This window comes from Ranitomeya variabilis, chromosome 1, assembly GCF_051348905.1.
Source record: "Ranitomeya variabilis isolate aRanVar5 chromosome 1, aRanVar5.hap1, whole genome shotgun sequence".
NCBI classification, from domain to species: domain Eukaryota; kingdom Metazoa; phylum Chordata; class Amphibia; order Anura; family Dendrobatidae; genus Ranitomeya; species Ranitomeya variabilis.
In genome coordinates, this window is record NC_135232.1 from 765,474,083 (window position 1) to 765,490,595 (window position 16,513).

Below are 16,513 nucleotides of genomic sequence, written 5' to 3' on the forward strand. Positions count from 1 at the left end.
TTATCTACCAAATGGTGACAAAAGGGGCAAAGTTTGGTGTAAGAAAAAGTCTATGGAGTCAAGGTTTGTAAAAAAAAACTATGTGGTAGAATTTTTTCGATATTTTTACGAGTTCAAGATCAAAAGTATATAAAAATCACCTCTTAATTTTCAAACAATTTTACCCTGGCAGGCCTGTGTAATCTGATATCTCAGATTGTGTCCTGCACCCAGCTTTCCCTGCATATAATTAGCCATCCTCCACTCACCTGACCAGGAAGAGGGGTGAGGGGTCTGGTTTCAGCCATTTAAAATATCTCATCCAGAGAAATTTAAAAGGGTCAGACCCAGTAGATTAAACTAGGATAACACAAGTAGATCTGTTCAAATTTCAGCAGGACCTTTCGTCAATCCAGCGTTTATCCTTTTTATTTTGTATTGTTTGCCTTGTGTGTATGTCATTTCTATTTAGTCTTTTTGTAACTTTTGAAGCACTATAACTTTTGTGTATTAAATCAAAAGTTTATTAACTTTGTTTCTTGCTGTTCTAAATGAACACACAACCTTGAAGAGGGAAAGTATAGCCTAAATGTTCTAAACAGATTGCTAGAAGTTGCCTTATTTGGTGCTAGTGAGCTGGGTATACTTGTGTACCAGTGTGTTACCCAGGGAAAACATCTCGCTGGACTAACAAAGTGGTAAGTGGTGGCAGCAAAGTGTGGTGTGGATGTATGAGGAGTCTGCTACCTCATTGTTAGACTATTGCGATAGGGGAGTGGACAAGTGAGTGTGAGAAAGTGGAGCATCCCTTTACAGTCACATCTTAGTCACATGTGTGGTGAGTGGGCGATTTGCATGACAGTTGGGAACAAGATTTTGTGGTGCGTTAAAAATTGCGCTAAAAATATATAAGTATGACAAGTTCTCATCCTTCACTCCACATCCATAGTCATGGTGTACATGAGTAATACATCTGAAACACATAAGATTATGTTTAATGTTTTTGACTGAACTATGTTCTGGATTTGTAATGCTGTGGAAATAAATAGCGGAGACTTTTATTCCTATTGTCTGGATACACTGCCCTTCATTAGTGCACGTCCAACAACAGGAAATTTTGTCTGTGATGGGATGATTGGGGTCTGCTGATTTTCTTTGATTCTTTGTATACTTGAGTACAGTTTTTCCTGTGCAGAGAGAAGGTCAGTCTCTAACTTCATGTGGACAAAATGATTACATCACTACCTATCAGACACCTCTCTTTGCCACTAAGCCCACCCTTCATGTTCCGCCATCTCATTAATAAAAGAGAGGAGTGATCTAGTAGGCAACCAACAGTGATCTATAGAATGGGACCCTACGGGATTAAAACACCCCTGACTCATATTAACTATTTATACCATTGTGTATGCTGTGCTATAGGATTGGTAGAGCTGATGGAGACTCTGAAGGGTTAAATGTATTTAATTTATGCATATTATAAAAGGGTAACACTCACTGCGGCTGCAGTTAGCTTAGACAGGTTTAACAGTAATGGCCGGCCCAGTTTGGGAGGGTGTTGCTGAGAGCTTGTGTCAGGTACAGGAAGTGATAGAGTCAGTGAGTGCTGGGCAGTGACAAGTAACAGGCTCAGGACAGGGGATGCTAGGGACAGTGTGAGCCCAGAATCTCGGGCCAGTGCTTTGCCAGAGAACCGTCCGTATGAGTCCCCCTATGACAGCCTGGGAACCTCGAGATAGACATCGGGGTCGGGGCCACACACCTGCAAAGCTGCAGGAGAAATTTGACTCAAACTCTTAGCGGCAGAATGAGGTGGAATCCAGATATACTGCTAGAAAAGGTGAAGATCCCCTAGAGCTAGAGAAGATAGTAAAAGGGATGTTTTACCTATGCCGAGAACCAGAGCTGAAGTTGTGTCTGGTTCCATGGGAAAGATGACAACCATTTGGGCCTTATCCTCTATACCGGCATGTAAATATTGTAAATTGATACTGTAAAAGTTTGGTTATTTTTAACCTCGCGTCTCCTGGATTGATTGCTGCCCTGGCTCCAGATGAGGGATTCTTAAGTTAGAAGAGGCCTGCAGCCCTGACAGTCGCATAGCTACAGGGGGGGGGAAGAGGGGGCCATTGCCCAGGGTCCAGTGATCAGAGGGGGCTACGCTACTGTAACTGTATAGGCACGCCCAGCTCGCCGATACAGTTACATTTGTGGCACCCTAGGGTCCTGGTCATCGCAGTGCTATTACTTTTCTCTCGGGGAGAGTGATGCTACATTTGGAGGCAAAGAAGGATAACTGCATCCAGGTATCACAAACATGCAACACATTTCACACTCCACCAGGGGGAGCTTCTGCTCCTATTTATTAGGTCACTCGCCATATATATATATAACTGGTAGTCTGTAGGGAAAGTCAGTTCAGTTCCTGGCAGAGCTCCAGGCAGGAGTTCTGAAAATTCCAGACCAAAGTCTGAGGAGGATAGAATGTTAAAGGAGCTGTGCATGGCCTCAGAGCTGCAGCTCCCAGAGACATTGAAAGGCAGAACTGTATTGCAGCGAGCGTGAAGGAAGTCGAAGCAAAGGAGAGGATACCAGAAGGGGACCAGCCCCGCTCAAGCTGTCTCCTTCTGAGGCGCAAAATCCCGGTAGCCGGAACACCGAGGGAGTAAGGACCTCTACGCCTTATTTCAGAGACCGGCAGGACAGCTAATTGCAAGTTACCTGTCCGCACTTACACCCAGAAGGCACGGTGACAACTACAGAGCCGGGTTATCTAAGAGACCCTATAAACAGGCTCAAGTCACCAGTCATACGGGTTTTGTCCTATCCTATATGGGGGACAGAGAGAACGGAACACCACATCTGTGAGACCCTTATGTGAAGCCATAGGCAGTAAGGGACTACACCACCGCAGGACAAGGGAAGGCTACTGATTTTCACCTGAACAAGGGGACTCTGGACTTGCCTCCAAACCGGCCGGACTCTGCCTGTCCTGTGATCTGGTGCCCTAGACTGTGGATGCTAAAGTCTTCAGTAAAGGTAAAGAGACTGCAACCTTGTGTCCTCATTCTTCCCTGCGCCTCTCACCATACCACCATCTACACACCGGGAAGCCCTGAGGACATACTTCACCTGTGGGAAGGTATACCATCTAGCTGCCATAACATCACCCCAGCGAACCCCTTAAAGCAGCGTCGGTCACCCTGACCAAATACCACAGCTGGCGTCATGAACATTCCCCTTAAAGACCTTTCCCTTTCACACGGATGTCCCAGGGCCACAGACCGAGTCAGCCACCGTGACATCCCCCTGTGAACCGCAGGACCCGCTCTGGGAAGAAGGGGAGCAAAATAAAACTCAAAATACCCTAGTCGTTAAGGGGTTAAGGTTTGCATAGCTGGGGCAGCTTGTGCCAAGGGCATCCCTGGCTGCACCTTTGCTGGTTTGGAGCCACAAAGCGCATTAATTACTAGAGCATGTGTAACAAGGGGGACACTGTCCACGGCTGTCCCCACAATGGCCACGGTAGCCGAGATCAAGCAAGCAGTCCACACACTGGAATCTGGACGCTAAGGGTATGTGCACACGTTGCAGATTTGGCTGCGGATCTGCAGTGGATTTAACGCTGTGGATTCGCAGCAGTTTTCCATGCGTTGTACAGTACCATGTAAACGTATGGAAAACAAAGTCCGCAGTGCACATGCTGAGGAAAAAAACACGCAGAAACACTACGGTTTATTTTGCGCAGCATGTCAATTCTTTGTGCGGATTCCGCAGCGTTTTACACCTGCTCTATAATTGGAAGCCGCAGGTGTAAAAACGCATGTGAAAACCATGGTAAATCCACAGGTAATCTGCAGGGCATTTTACCTGCAGATTTTTCAGAATCTGTGCAGAAAAATCCGCACACGAATCTGCAACGTGTGCACATACCCTTAAAGTCCCTTCAGCGAGGGGCCCTCCCAGAGTCCTGGGGCCCGTGTTACAGTCCTTAAATCCATAGTGCTTAGGTCATTTTCATCCTGGGGCAACAGATCTCACCCTCCTGGGAGTCTGGCAATGCCCCAGCTGTTGCTATACATCTGCTCACAGCTAACATGCCCAAATTACTGACTGGGGACAGCGCTTCCTGTTCCCTCTCTGCTGCTGGCTCAACCCATATCTTTAACCTATTACTATCCCTATCTCTAAGTACAGGCTTAGCAGGCACAGAGCAAATCACATACATTACATACTACAACATATGGGTAACACAGGAATACATTACAATGTATAAATTTCGGGTGCAACATATGGCAGTACACACTTTGCAATCACAACATTACATTACAGATTTTCACAACCATATACAAGTTTTATCCAAAAAGGAGGTGATTAACCAGAGTCAGCATGGGTTTGTAACTAATAAGTCATGTCAGACTTAGGGTACTGTCACACAGTACCATTTTGATCGCTACGACGGTACGATTCGTGACGTTCTAGCGATATCGTTACGATATCGCAGTGTCTGACACGCAGCAGCGATCAGGGATCCTGCTGAGAATCGTACGTCGTAGCAGATAGTATGGAACTTTCTTTCGTCGCTTGATCACCCGCTGACATCGCTGGATCGTTGTGTGTGACAGCGATCCAGCGATGTGTTCGCTTGTAACCAGGGTAAACATCGGGTAACTAAGCGCAGGGCCGCGCTTAGTAACCCGATGTTTACCGTGGTTACCAGCGTAAACGTAAAAAAAACAAACAGTACATACTCACATTCCGGTGTCTGTCCTCCGGCGTCTCAGCTTCTCTGCAGTGTGAGCGCCGGCCAGCCAGAAAGCGAGCACAGCGGTGACGTCTGACGTCACCGCTGTGCTTTCCGGCTATGGCGCTTACACAGTGGAGAGAAGCAGAACGCCGGGGACAGACACCGGAATGTAAGTATGTACTGTTTGTTTTTTTTACGTTTACGCTGGTAACCACGGTAAACATCGGGTTACTAAGCGCGGCCCTGCGCTTAGTTACCCGATGTTTACCCTGGTTACCGGGGACTTCGGCATCGCTCCAGCGCCGTGATTGCAACGTGTGACCGCAGTCTACGACGCTGGAGCGATAATCATACGATCGCTGCGATGTCACGGATCGTGCCGTCGTAGCGATTAAAATGGTACTGTGTGACAGTACCCTAACTTAATTTCCTTCTATGACAGAATCACTTACTGGGTGTATCAGGGAAATGCTGTATATATAGAATATCTTGACTTCAGCAAAGCATTTGACAAAGTATGTCACACCATCCTTATTGAAAAAATGACAAGGCAGCTGTTAGATGGATCCATAACTGGTTTAGCGATCGGACCCAAAGAGTGGTCGTAAATGGCTGCACATCCAGTTGGAAGAATGTCTCAAATGGGAAACCACAGGGTTCTGTCCTGGGCCCTGTCTTGTTCAACATCTTTATCAATGACTTAGATGAAGGAATTGAGGGTACACTGATTAAATTTGCTGATGATGACACAAAACTAGGAGGGATAGATAATACTAGAGAAGAGAGAGAAGATTCAAAAAGATATAAATAAACTGGAGCAGTGGGCAGCAACTAACAGAATGTTTTTTAACAAGGAAAAATGCAAAGCACTACATCTGGGCAATAAAAATGAAAAATGCATATACAGAATGGGAGGAATAGGGCTAAGCCACAACACATGTAAAAAAGACTTGGGTATACTAATAGATCATAAACTGAACATGAGTCAACAGTGTGATGCAGCAGCAAAAAAGGCAAATGCTTGTTGGATGTATTAACAGAAGCATACAGTCTAGATCACGCAAAGTCATTGTTGTCCTGTACTCTTTGGTCAGACCTCATCTGGAACACTGTGTCCAGTTTTGGGCACCACATTTAAAAAAATACATCAACAAACTGGAGCAAGTTCAGAGAAGAGCGTCCAGAATGGTGACAGGTCTGCAAACCATGTCCTATGAGGAACGGTTGCAGGATTTGGGAATGTTTAGCTTGCAAAAAAAAAGAAGACTGAGAGGAGACTTAATAGCTGTCTGCAAATATCTCAAGGGCTGTCACATTGTAGAAGGATCATCTTTATTCTCATTTGCACAAGGAAAGACTAGAAGCAATGGGATGAAAATGAATGGGAGGGACACAGATTAGATATTAGAAAAACTTTTTGACTGTGAGGGTGATCAATGAGTGGAACAGGCAGCCATGGGAGGTGGTGAGTTCTCCTTCAATGGAAGTCTTCAAACAGAGGCTGGACAGTCATCTGTCTGGGATGATTTAGTGAATCCTGCTTTGAGCAGGGGGTTGGACCAGATGACCCAGGAGGTCCCTTCCAACTCTACCATTCTATAATTCTATGATTCTATGAGGTCGCATAGGTTCCATGTGGAGGAGGGTCAGAAAAGGGGTCCTGCCAACTCCTTACACATGTACAGTATTATACGCAGTGTTTTTCAATAGAGACTGTTAATAAACATATCAGTTCACATGTCACTCCATCAGCAGTCATTTTTAGGATCAGAGCGCCGTACATTATGCAAATTAAGACTTCAGTATGCATGGGGCCAATGCTTCATAAAGAAAGAAATCTGCACTGCTCATACCAGTATATTATTAGGTTACCATATGACCATCCTCCAGTCACCAATCTAATCAAGGTAATGTTACATATGCTCTGCAGGTAATTTGTCTGCTTCCACTGGGTACTCTGCTATATCTGTACATATATGGAGATATATGCATCATTTTGTTTTGCTCTCTTTGAGGTTACAATCACACAACCATAGTTTTGGTCCAAGTGCTGTCTGGGGAAAAAAATTATATCACACGGACATCTCTCTAATGTTATTCAATTGGATTGTTCAAATGACCGTTTTTGTACACAGATCGCATTACTGAAAAAAGCAACCTGCACTAGTCCATTCCATATTTTATATACTCAAATCCATAGATGTACAAAAAAAGTCAATTGGATGCCATAATGATCTTCTATAAAGTATTCAACTTCTACATCTTAGACCACATTCACACATTTAGTATTTGGTCAAACCAGGAGTGTGTGATAATCCAGAAGTGGTGACGTGTTTCTATTATATTTCTCCTCTGATTGTTCCACTCCCGGTTTTGGATTACAAATACTGAGGTAAAATACTGACCAAATACTGAGCGTGTGAACATGGTGTATACATTGTCATTATTAACATATGAGAACATGGTGTATACATTGTCATTATTAACATATGAGAACATGGTGTATACATTGTCATTATTAACATATGAAACTGTATTTGATCTAATAACTGCTTACGGTATGTATAAAAGCAAATGCCATACTGATTACATATGGATGATTATACAGATTCAAAATCATCTGGGTTTTTTATGAATATAAGACAATTGTTTTTAAATGTTCATGTGAACTTAGCCTTAACATGACCCTTGTGGTTTTTTTCACATTTCTATGGGCTGAAAAAATATACATCACCCTAAAAATAATTGCTGTATGTTTTTCCCAGTGACTGAAATATCAGCTCAGTAACACTGGAAAGTTCTACCATACTAGCAAGATTTTAGAGACATTTAACTCACGACTTCAAAAGCTAAAATGAAAATACAGAAGAATAGCAAGAACCTGTCTGGATTTTCAGTAATGTTATAGAGATTCAAATTCTTTACATTACAAATGTGATAATCAGAATAAATACTACGCCAGAGCTCTAATACTATCCATTTTCTAACATCTATTAATTATCTGCTTACCTACCAATTTTTTTCATCTATATTCTTCCTATGATTCCAGATTTATACTTGTTGGGTATTACCTCCTGAAGGTTCTGGCATCTTCAATTCATTCTTTTCCCTTCCACTGTAAGTATTGTCATTCATCTGTATATTTCTATTGGACCTGTAGCAAATCTCACACATAGTATTGCTTCAAGTAACATTTTTCAAGCAGGAAATGCCTAAGAAATCCATAAAAGCTACAGTCCTGAAGCTGTAAACTATAACAGAACATCATCCATTATCTACCCTTTCATCCAAACCAAAACAAACAGCAGAAAAGACACAAAAATATAAAGTCCTAAAATAATTTGTACTTGCCTGAGCCTCCTAACTGTAGCAGAGTTCTGTACGGCAGCCGAGGGAGTAGCCTATTGCTTAAGACAAGTCTTAGGAACATCTGTCAGATGGCCCTGCCTGTGTGAAGTGCAGATGTGGGTTTGTCCTTGCTCAGGAAGGAGTTCACTTTTTCCTCTTTTTAGTTAACAAGATTTATAAAATGCAAAAACTGAAACATGGAATTTTGGTGACCTAGGCAAATACCAAAAATTATATCCCCCCAAAACATCATGAGATCTATTTGAAATGTTTGGCAAAGGAGATCAGTGAAACATTACTGTTTTTCTTTGTAACTGGCCGGTATTAAAATGAAATTTCCTAGAAACTGATGTCACCTTGATAGCTGTAAAGGGAATCTGTCGAAAGCATCAACTCTCTTAATCATTTTATTCAACTTTCTAAGGCCTGCATTCCCATTTAGATGGCCTAGGATCATTTGTTTACGGACAGATTCCATTTAATAGGCACATCTATGAGTAAATAACCTAATGTCCAGTGAGTTACTTCCCCAGCATAGTCTGGCTCTCTAATAACTGATTCACAACTAAATGTGAGAGTCGGACTTGAGTGTGCAGGAATTCTGCTATATGGACAGCTCGTAAGACAACATCAGGTTTGATGAACTTGTGTGAGAAGCATTTCCCAAATTTGATTTTAATATGCGCCCACCAATTGTATACCATGCCAACTAAGAAATAATCACAACTAGTCCATATATCCATCATCATACCCCAATAGTAACAAAAAGACGAAGCCCAAACCCCAGAGTGCAGAGTCTACAAGATAAATACTGTTCCCAAAATTAATACATACCCCAAAATAAACTTGAAATACATCCCAAAATACAGACCTAAAATAAATTCTAAAATAACTACAGACTGTAGACCAGGTCATAGATTAAACACAGACCTCAAATTAAATACTGACCCCAGAGCTCCAAATTAAATAAAGACCTTAGTGCAAATTTCATAATACAGTTATTAGACTAGCATCCCCAGATCAACACCTGGTTGTCTAATGGTTAGATGGAGACCTGGAGAGGCGTACAAGCCACAGTGTCTTGCATCCACTGTGAAATTTGGTGGAGGATCGGTGATGATCTGGGGATGCTTCAGCAAGGCTGGAATTGGGCAGGTTGTTCTTTGTGAAGGACGTATGAATCAAGCAGCATACAAGGTCACCTTGGAAAAACAGTTGATTCCTTCTGCTTTAGGACAATGCGCCATGACACACAGCTAGGTCAATCAAGTTGTGGATGAAGGACCTCCATATCAAATCCCTGTCATGGCCAGCCCAATCTCCAGACCTGAACCCTATTGAAAACCTATGGAATGTAATCAAGAGGAAGATGGATAGTCACAAGCCATCAAACAAAGAAGAACTGCTTACATTTTTGTACCAGGAGTAGCATAAGGTCACCCAAAAGCAGTGTGAAAGACTGGTGGAAAGCATGCCAAGACGCATGAAAGCTAAAAATCATGGTTATTCCACAAAACATTGATTTCTGAACTCTTCCTAAGTTAAAACATTAGTATTGTTTCGAAAGGATTATAAACTTGATTTTTTTTCTACATTATTTGAGGTATGCAAGCAATGCATTTTTTTGTTATTTTGACCATTTCTCATTTTCAGAAAATAAATACAAAATGTATTGCATGGAACTTCAGAGACATGTCAGTAATCTATAGAATAAAAGAACAATTTACATTTTACTCAACAATATACCTATAAAGAGAAAAATCAGACAAACTGAACATTTTGCAGTGGTCTCTTAATTTTTGCCAGAGCTGTATATATGTATTCTTTGTGTATATATCTATTCAATCTATTCTATTCTAACCTGTTAGTGTGATTTTACTGTACCCGGCATATGAATTGTCGGCTTTTCAAATGTAATCAGTGTGTAAAAATCACACAGCATTCGCATGGTCCGAGTGCTGTGTGATTTTTTTTCTCGCACCCATTGACTTCTGTTGCGGGATGCAATCCAATTTCCGATTACATTCGCAGCATGCTAAGACATTTTTCCAGTCTGGTCATGATCTGATCCGAGCTGGAAAACAAAGGCAGATGAACAAGCAATCATAGACTAACAATGGTCCGAATTCAATCCGATTTATAATCAGATTGCATTTGTCTGATTTCATTGCAAGTGGGAATGAGCCCTTACTCCACATTTGGGATGTGTCAGCAAGGCGATTGAAAAAGTAATAATAATTTTCTATTGTTTTAAAAAATAGCGTTTCTGTATCTAGAAGTTGTGCAACTGGTGCAATCTGCATAGAGATAATCGTATGTGACAATTTAGCAGTGGCAATAATCTTCATTACTCCGCATTTGGAGTGTGTCAGCAAGGAAATCCATAGGAAGAACAAGATTCACCATTGCATAATGTGCCATGTTTTCACAAAGTACAAAACATTTGGGCTGCATTTACATTACGTTGCTGTCATCCGTAGGGCTTACAAAGTCGCTAGAAATCCAGCTCTTGTTCAGTTTTAGAAGAGTAAGCCTGTCTGCATTTTCTGTTGACAGGCGTGGGCGCCTATCCGTTTTGATTGCACCAGCCAAACTAAAAACCCAGTTAGACAACACACTTGCAGAAGGGCATGGCAGTACCTCCAGGGTCATAGTTACACCCACAGATAGCCCTTGGTGATATGACGGTGTCATGAAAAGGGCCCAGTTTGTGGACATCCCCCCCGATGCACCTGATGTATGTAGCCCTCCCTTGTAATTCTCGTGGGGGAAAAGAGCAGGTACCTCTGCCTGCAGCATTGTCTGAGGGTAATCTTTTTAGCAAGTCTTCCACAACGGCCCACTGGCATACATGAACTGAAAATGGCATGTCTGCCTTCAACATGATAGAAGCAAATTTCGCCTTGCATCATGGGGCAAGAAAGGTGCACAGCCAGTATTTCATGTTGGACAAAATGTGTTTCACGCAAGGGTCTTGGGAAAGGCATCTGGACATGAACTCTGCCATGTGTGGCAGACTACAAAGAGTCAAATGTTCAGTGTCCTCACCAGGAACAACACTAACCGTCCTCTCCTCCTCACGACGCATAGCCTCCTCCTCATTCTCCTCTTCAGGCTATCCATGCTGGATAGGCATGAAGCTGGGATTATGAGCCCCTTCTATAGCTCAGACCAAAAACTCCTGTTCCACTTCATTTTCCTCCTCCTCCTGTTCCTCGTCATCACCCAATGTGGCTTAAGAATATTGTGTAAGGCTGGGCTGTGGTATCTATAGCCACCTGCTCAGAATTCAAAGCTTCCTCTTTGAGATTCTGCACTGAACATTTTAATAGACTGAGCAGCGGGATGGTTACGCTGACAGTAGCATCATCAGTGCTCACTATCCTGGTGCAGTACTCAAAGTTTTGAAGAACCTCACAAATGTCATCGAACCACACCCACTCGGCAGTCATTATGTGTGGTGCTGAGTGTTACTCTGGCAGGCATTGAGAAGCTGGAATTCAGACACTGCTCTCTGCTGCTCTCTAAGCCTTGTCAACATATGAACCACTTACTGCCTCAACACATTTATCTAACTATCACTGTGTTGCCCATTCAAAGTTTTATTCATAACTAGGATACTTGCATCTTGATCTCACGCACTTTATGCATTTAATAGTCCTCTGTGGACAAAAAAGCAACCCTGCCACACAAACCCCACCAGCCCACATCCATTCAGTGGATTTTGCTATATTTTGTCGTGCCCTTCAAAACTCGTCTCGAGTTATTTGAAAAGCCACATGTGAATGTCGTCGCAGTGCACATGAGTGATCACAGGTCCATTCACATGGTGCTCTTTAGCGCTCTGTTTCTCGGGATCATGGGGGTCTCAGCGGTTGGACCCCAGCGATTAGAAAGTTCTCCAGACAGGGGATTACTTGGGATAATCCATTTAAATGGGTTTTTCAATATTTTTTTTATTTTCCCATAGACAAACTGAAAATAATAAGCCAGTATTGTCCCCTCCCAAAGACTAATGTCGCCTCTCAGAGAACAGAACAGGAGAAGTGGTAATGTGCAGTGTATATATACAGGACAGGAGGAGTGGTACTGTGCAGTGTATATATACAGGACATGAGGAGTGGTACTGTGCAGTGTATATATACAGGACAGGAGGAGTGGTTCCTTGCAGTGTATATATATATATATACAGGAGGAGTGGAGGAGTGGTACTGTGCAGTGTGTATATATACAGAACAGGAGAAGTGGCACTGTGCAGTGTATACTGTATATACAGGGCAGGAGGAGTGGTGTTATGCAGTGTATATATACAGGACAGGAGGAGTGGTACTGTGCAGTGTATATATACGGGACAGGAGAAGTGGTACTGTGCAGTATATATATACAGGACAGGAGAAGTGGCACTGTGCAGTGTATACTGTATATACAGGGCAGGAAGAGTGGTGCTGTGCAGTGTATATATACAGGACAGGAGGAGTGGTACTGTGCAGTGTATATATACGGGACAGGAGAAGTGGTACTGTGCAGTGTGTATATACAGGACAGGAGGAGTGGTACTGTGCAGTGTATATATACAGGACAGGAGAAGTGGTACTGTGCAGTGTATATATACAGGACAGGAGGAGTGGTGCTGTGCAGTATATATATACAGGACAGGAGGAGTGGTACTGTGCAGTGTATATATACAGGACAGGAGAAGTTGTACTGTGTAGTGTATATGTACAGGACAGGAGGAGTGGTACTGTGCAGTGTATATATACAGGACAGGAGAAGTGGTACTGTGTAGTGTATATATACAGGACAGGAGGAGTGGTACTGTGCAGTGTATATATACAGGACAGGAGGAGTGGTACTGTGCAGTGTATATATACAGGACAGGAGGAGTGGTACTGTGCAGTGTATATATACGGGACAGGAGAAGTGGTACTGTGCAGTGTGTATATACAGGACAGGAGGAGTGGTACTGTGCAGTGTATATATACAGGACAGGAGAAGTGGTACTGTGCAGTGTATATATACAGGACAGGAGGAGTGGTGCTGTGCAGTATATATATACAGGACAGGAGGAGTGGTACTGTGCAGTGTATATATACAGGACAGGAGAAGTGGTACTGTGTAGTGTATATGTACAGGACAGGAGGAGTGGTACTGTGCAGTGTATATATACAGGACAGGAGAAGTGGTACTGTGTAGTGTATATATACAGGACAGGAGGAGTGGTACTGTGCAGTGTATATATACAGGACAGGAGGAGTGGTACTGTGCAGTGTATATATACAGGACAGGAGAAGTGGTACTGTGCAGTGTATATATACAGGACAGGAGGAGTGGTACTGTGCAGTGTATATATACAGGACAGGAGAAGTGGTACTGTGTAGTGTATATGTACAGGACAGGAGGAGTGGTACTGTGCAGTGTATATATACAGGACAGGAGAAGTGGTACTGTGTAGTGTATATGTACAGGACAGGAGGAGTGGTACTGTGCAGTGTATATATACAGGACAGGAGGAGGGGTAGTGTGCAGTGTATATATACAGGAGGAGTGGTACTGTGTAGTGTATATTTACAGGACAGGAGGAGGAGTACTGTGCAGTGTATATATACAGGACAGGAGGAGTGGTACTGTGCAGTGTATATATACAGGACAGGAGGAGTGGTACTGTGCAGTGTATATATACAGGACAGGAGAAGTGGTACTGTGTAGTGTATATGTACAGGACAGGAGGAGTGGTACTGTGCAGTGTATATATACAGGACAGGAGAAGTGGTACTGTGCAGTGTATATATACAGGACAGGAGAAGTGGTACTGTGTAGTGTATATGTACAGGACAGGAGGAGTGGTACTGTGCAGTGTATATATACAGGACAGGAGGAGTGGTACTGTGCAGTGTATATATACAGGACAGGAGGAGTGGTACTGTGCAGTGTATATATACGGGACAGGAGAAGTGGTACTGTGCAGTGTGTATATACAGGACAGGAGGAGTGGTACTGTGCAGTGTATATATACAGGACAGGAGAAGTGGTACTGTGCAGTGTATATATACAGGACAGGAGGAGTGGTGCTGTGCAGTATATATATACAGGACAGGAGGAGTGGTACTGTGCAGTGTATATATACAGGACAGGAGAAGTGGTACTGTGTAGTGTATATGTACAGGACAGGAGGAGTGGTACTGTGCAGTGTATATACAGGACAGGAGGAGTGGTACTGTGCAGTGTATATACATTACCTGAGGAGTGGTACTGTGCAGTTTATATAACAGAATAAAGCCGGGGTCACACTAGCGTATGGCAACGGATGCGATATGCTAATGACCCTCAGCTCCTGCTCTGCTGCGAGCAGGAGCCGAGTGTCATGCGTCTGTGCTCCGAGCTTCTTGCACAGAGAGGATCGGAGCACAGTCGCAGAGGAGGTGGAGAACTGAATTTCTCCATCTCCTCCATTGCCGGGGTCAGCGTATATCGCACATCACTTGGATGATATCCGAGTGATGTGTGTTGTCTCACTCGAACCCATAGGCTGATATGGGTGCGAGTCAGCCGAGACTTGGCCGAGTGTCGGTGACAATCGCAGCATGCTGCAATTTCACTCACATGTATAATACGGCAAAAAAACGGTGATGTGAGCTGCCCCATAGATGAATACTGTTACGAGTGCTATGCGATGTTTTATCGCATAGCACTTTTCCATATTCATCTCTAGTGTGACCCCGGCCTAAGGCCACATTCACACGTTCAGTATATGGTTAGTATTTCACATCAGTATTTATAAGCCAAAACCAGGAGTGGGTGATAAATACAGAAGTGGTGACGTGTTTCTATTATACTTTCCCTCTGATTGTCTCACTCCTGGTTTTGGCTTACAAATACGGATTAAAATACTGAGCTAATACTGAACGTGTGAACGTGGGTTTAATATAGGTATTCTTTAGGGTGGAATCACTCTAGCATATGGCATTGGATGTGATATGCCAATGATACTCAGCTCTTGCTTTGCTGTGAGCATGAGCCAAGTGTCAGGCTGTGTGCACACAATGCAGATTTAGTGCAGATCTGCAGCGTTTTTTTCTGCTGCAGAAACGCTGCAGATCTGCACTGTGATTTACAGTACAATGTAAATCAATGTAAAAAAAAAAAAAGCTGTGCAGAAAAATCCGCGCAGAAATGCTGCAGATTTCAAAGAAGTGCATGTCACTTCTTTTGTGCATTTCCGCAGCGTTTCTGCACCCCTCCATTAATAGAAATCCGCAGTGGTAAAAACTGCATAAAATCCGCACAAAAAACACATCAAAACCGCGCAAAAAACGCATCAAAACCGCGCAAAAAAACACATCAAAAACGCAGCTGCGGATTCTGCCAGGAGATGCAGATTTTGTGCAGAAAATTCTTCACCCAAATCTGCAACGTGTGCACACAGCCTCAGTGCTTCAATGCTCTTGCAGCACAGGTGTGAAGGAGACGGAAAAATTTATTTCTCCATCTCCTCAATGGTCTGACTCGCCATGTATCGGATTACAACATCTGCTGAGAAAAAAATCAACTGCGCACGCACAGCAAGTGAGAAGAAAATCAAACTGATTTTTTTTATACTCTTTATTTGCCCATGTGGCAACATGTCACTTCCATATCAGAGAAATGTTCAGTTATGGATCCGAAACGTTGCAACATGGGCCAATAAAGAGTACGCTACTTTTCTCACAATTAATCAGAGTGATGGATAGATATACAGATACACACACATACTGTACATAATAAGAATAGATACTGAGAATTACACCATTTATGCAGGACAGTAGAAGTAAACACAGCTCCACAATATACCGTATATACAATGCTCAAAAAAATAAAGGGAACACTTAAACAACAGAATATAACTCCAAGTAAATCAAACTTCTGTGAAATCAAACTGTCCACTTAGGAAGCAACACTGTTTGACAATCAATTTCACATGCTGTTGTGCAAATGGAATAGACAACAGATGGAAATTATTGGCAATTAACAAGACACACTCAATAAAGGAGTGGTTCTGCAGATGGGGACCACAGACCACATCTCAGTACCAATGCTTTTTGGCTGATGTTTTGGTCACTTTTGAATGTTGGTTGTGCTTTCACACTCGTGGTAGCATGAGACGGACTCTGCAACCCACACAAGTGGCTCAGGTAGTGCAGCTCATCCAAGATGGCACATCAATGCGAGCTGTGGCAAGAATGTTTGCTGTGTCTGTCAGAATAGTGTGCAGAGGCTGGCGGTGCTACCAGGAGATAGGCCAGTACACCAGGAGATCTAGAGGGGGCCGTAGAAGGGCAACAACCCAGCAGCAGGACCGCTACCTCAGCCATTGTGCAAGGAGGAACAGGAGGAGCACTGCCAGAGCCCTGCAAAATGACCCCCAGCAGGCCACAAATGCGCATGTGTCTGCGCAAACGGTTA

General features: G+C 43.2%; 1 protein-coding gene across 2 annotated transcripts in view; it reads right to left on the reverse strand.

The window, feature by feature from the left end:
- Positions 1 to 8,205, reverse strand: part of TBXA2R (thromboxane A2 receptor) — a 218,747-nt gene extending 210,542 nt beyond the window's left edge. Inside the window, exon 1 of one of the 2 annotated variants that reach the window (XM_077271916.1) lies at positions 8,078 to 8,205. The gene's annotated coding sequence lies outside the window, so the exon portion shown is untranslated. Of the gene's footprint in view, positions 1 to 7,797; positions 7,822 to 8,077 lie in introns of those variants that run through there. The other variant, XM_077271920.1, reaches the window with a different exon arrangement.
- Between the last annotated feature and the right edge of the window lie 8,308 nt (positions 8,206 to 16,513).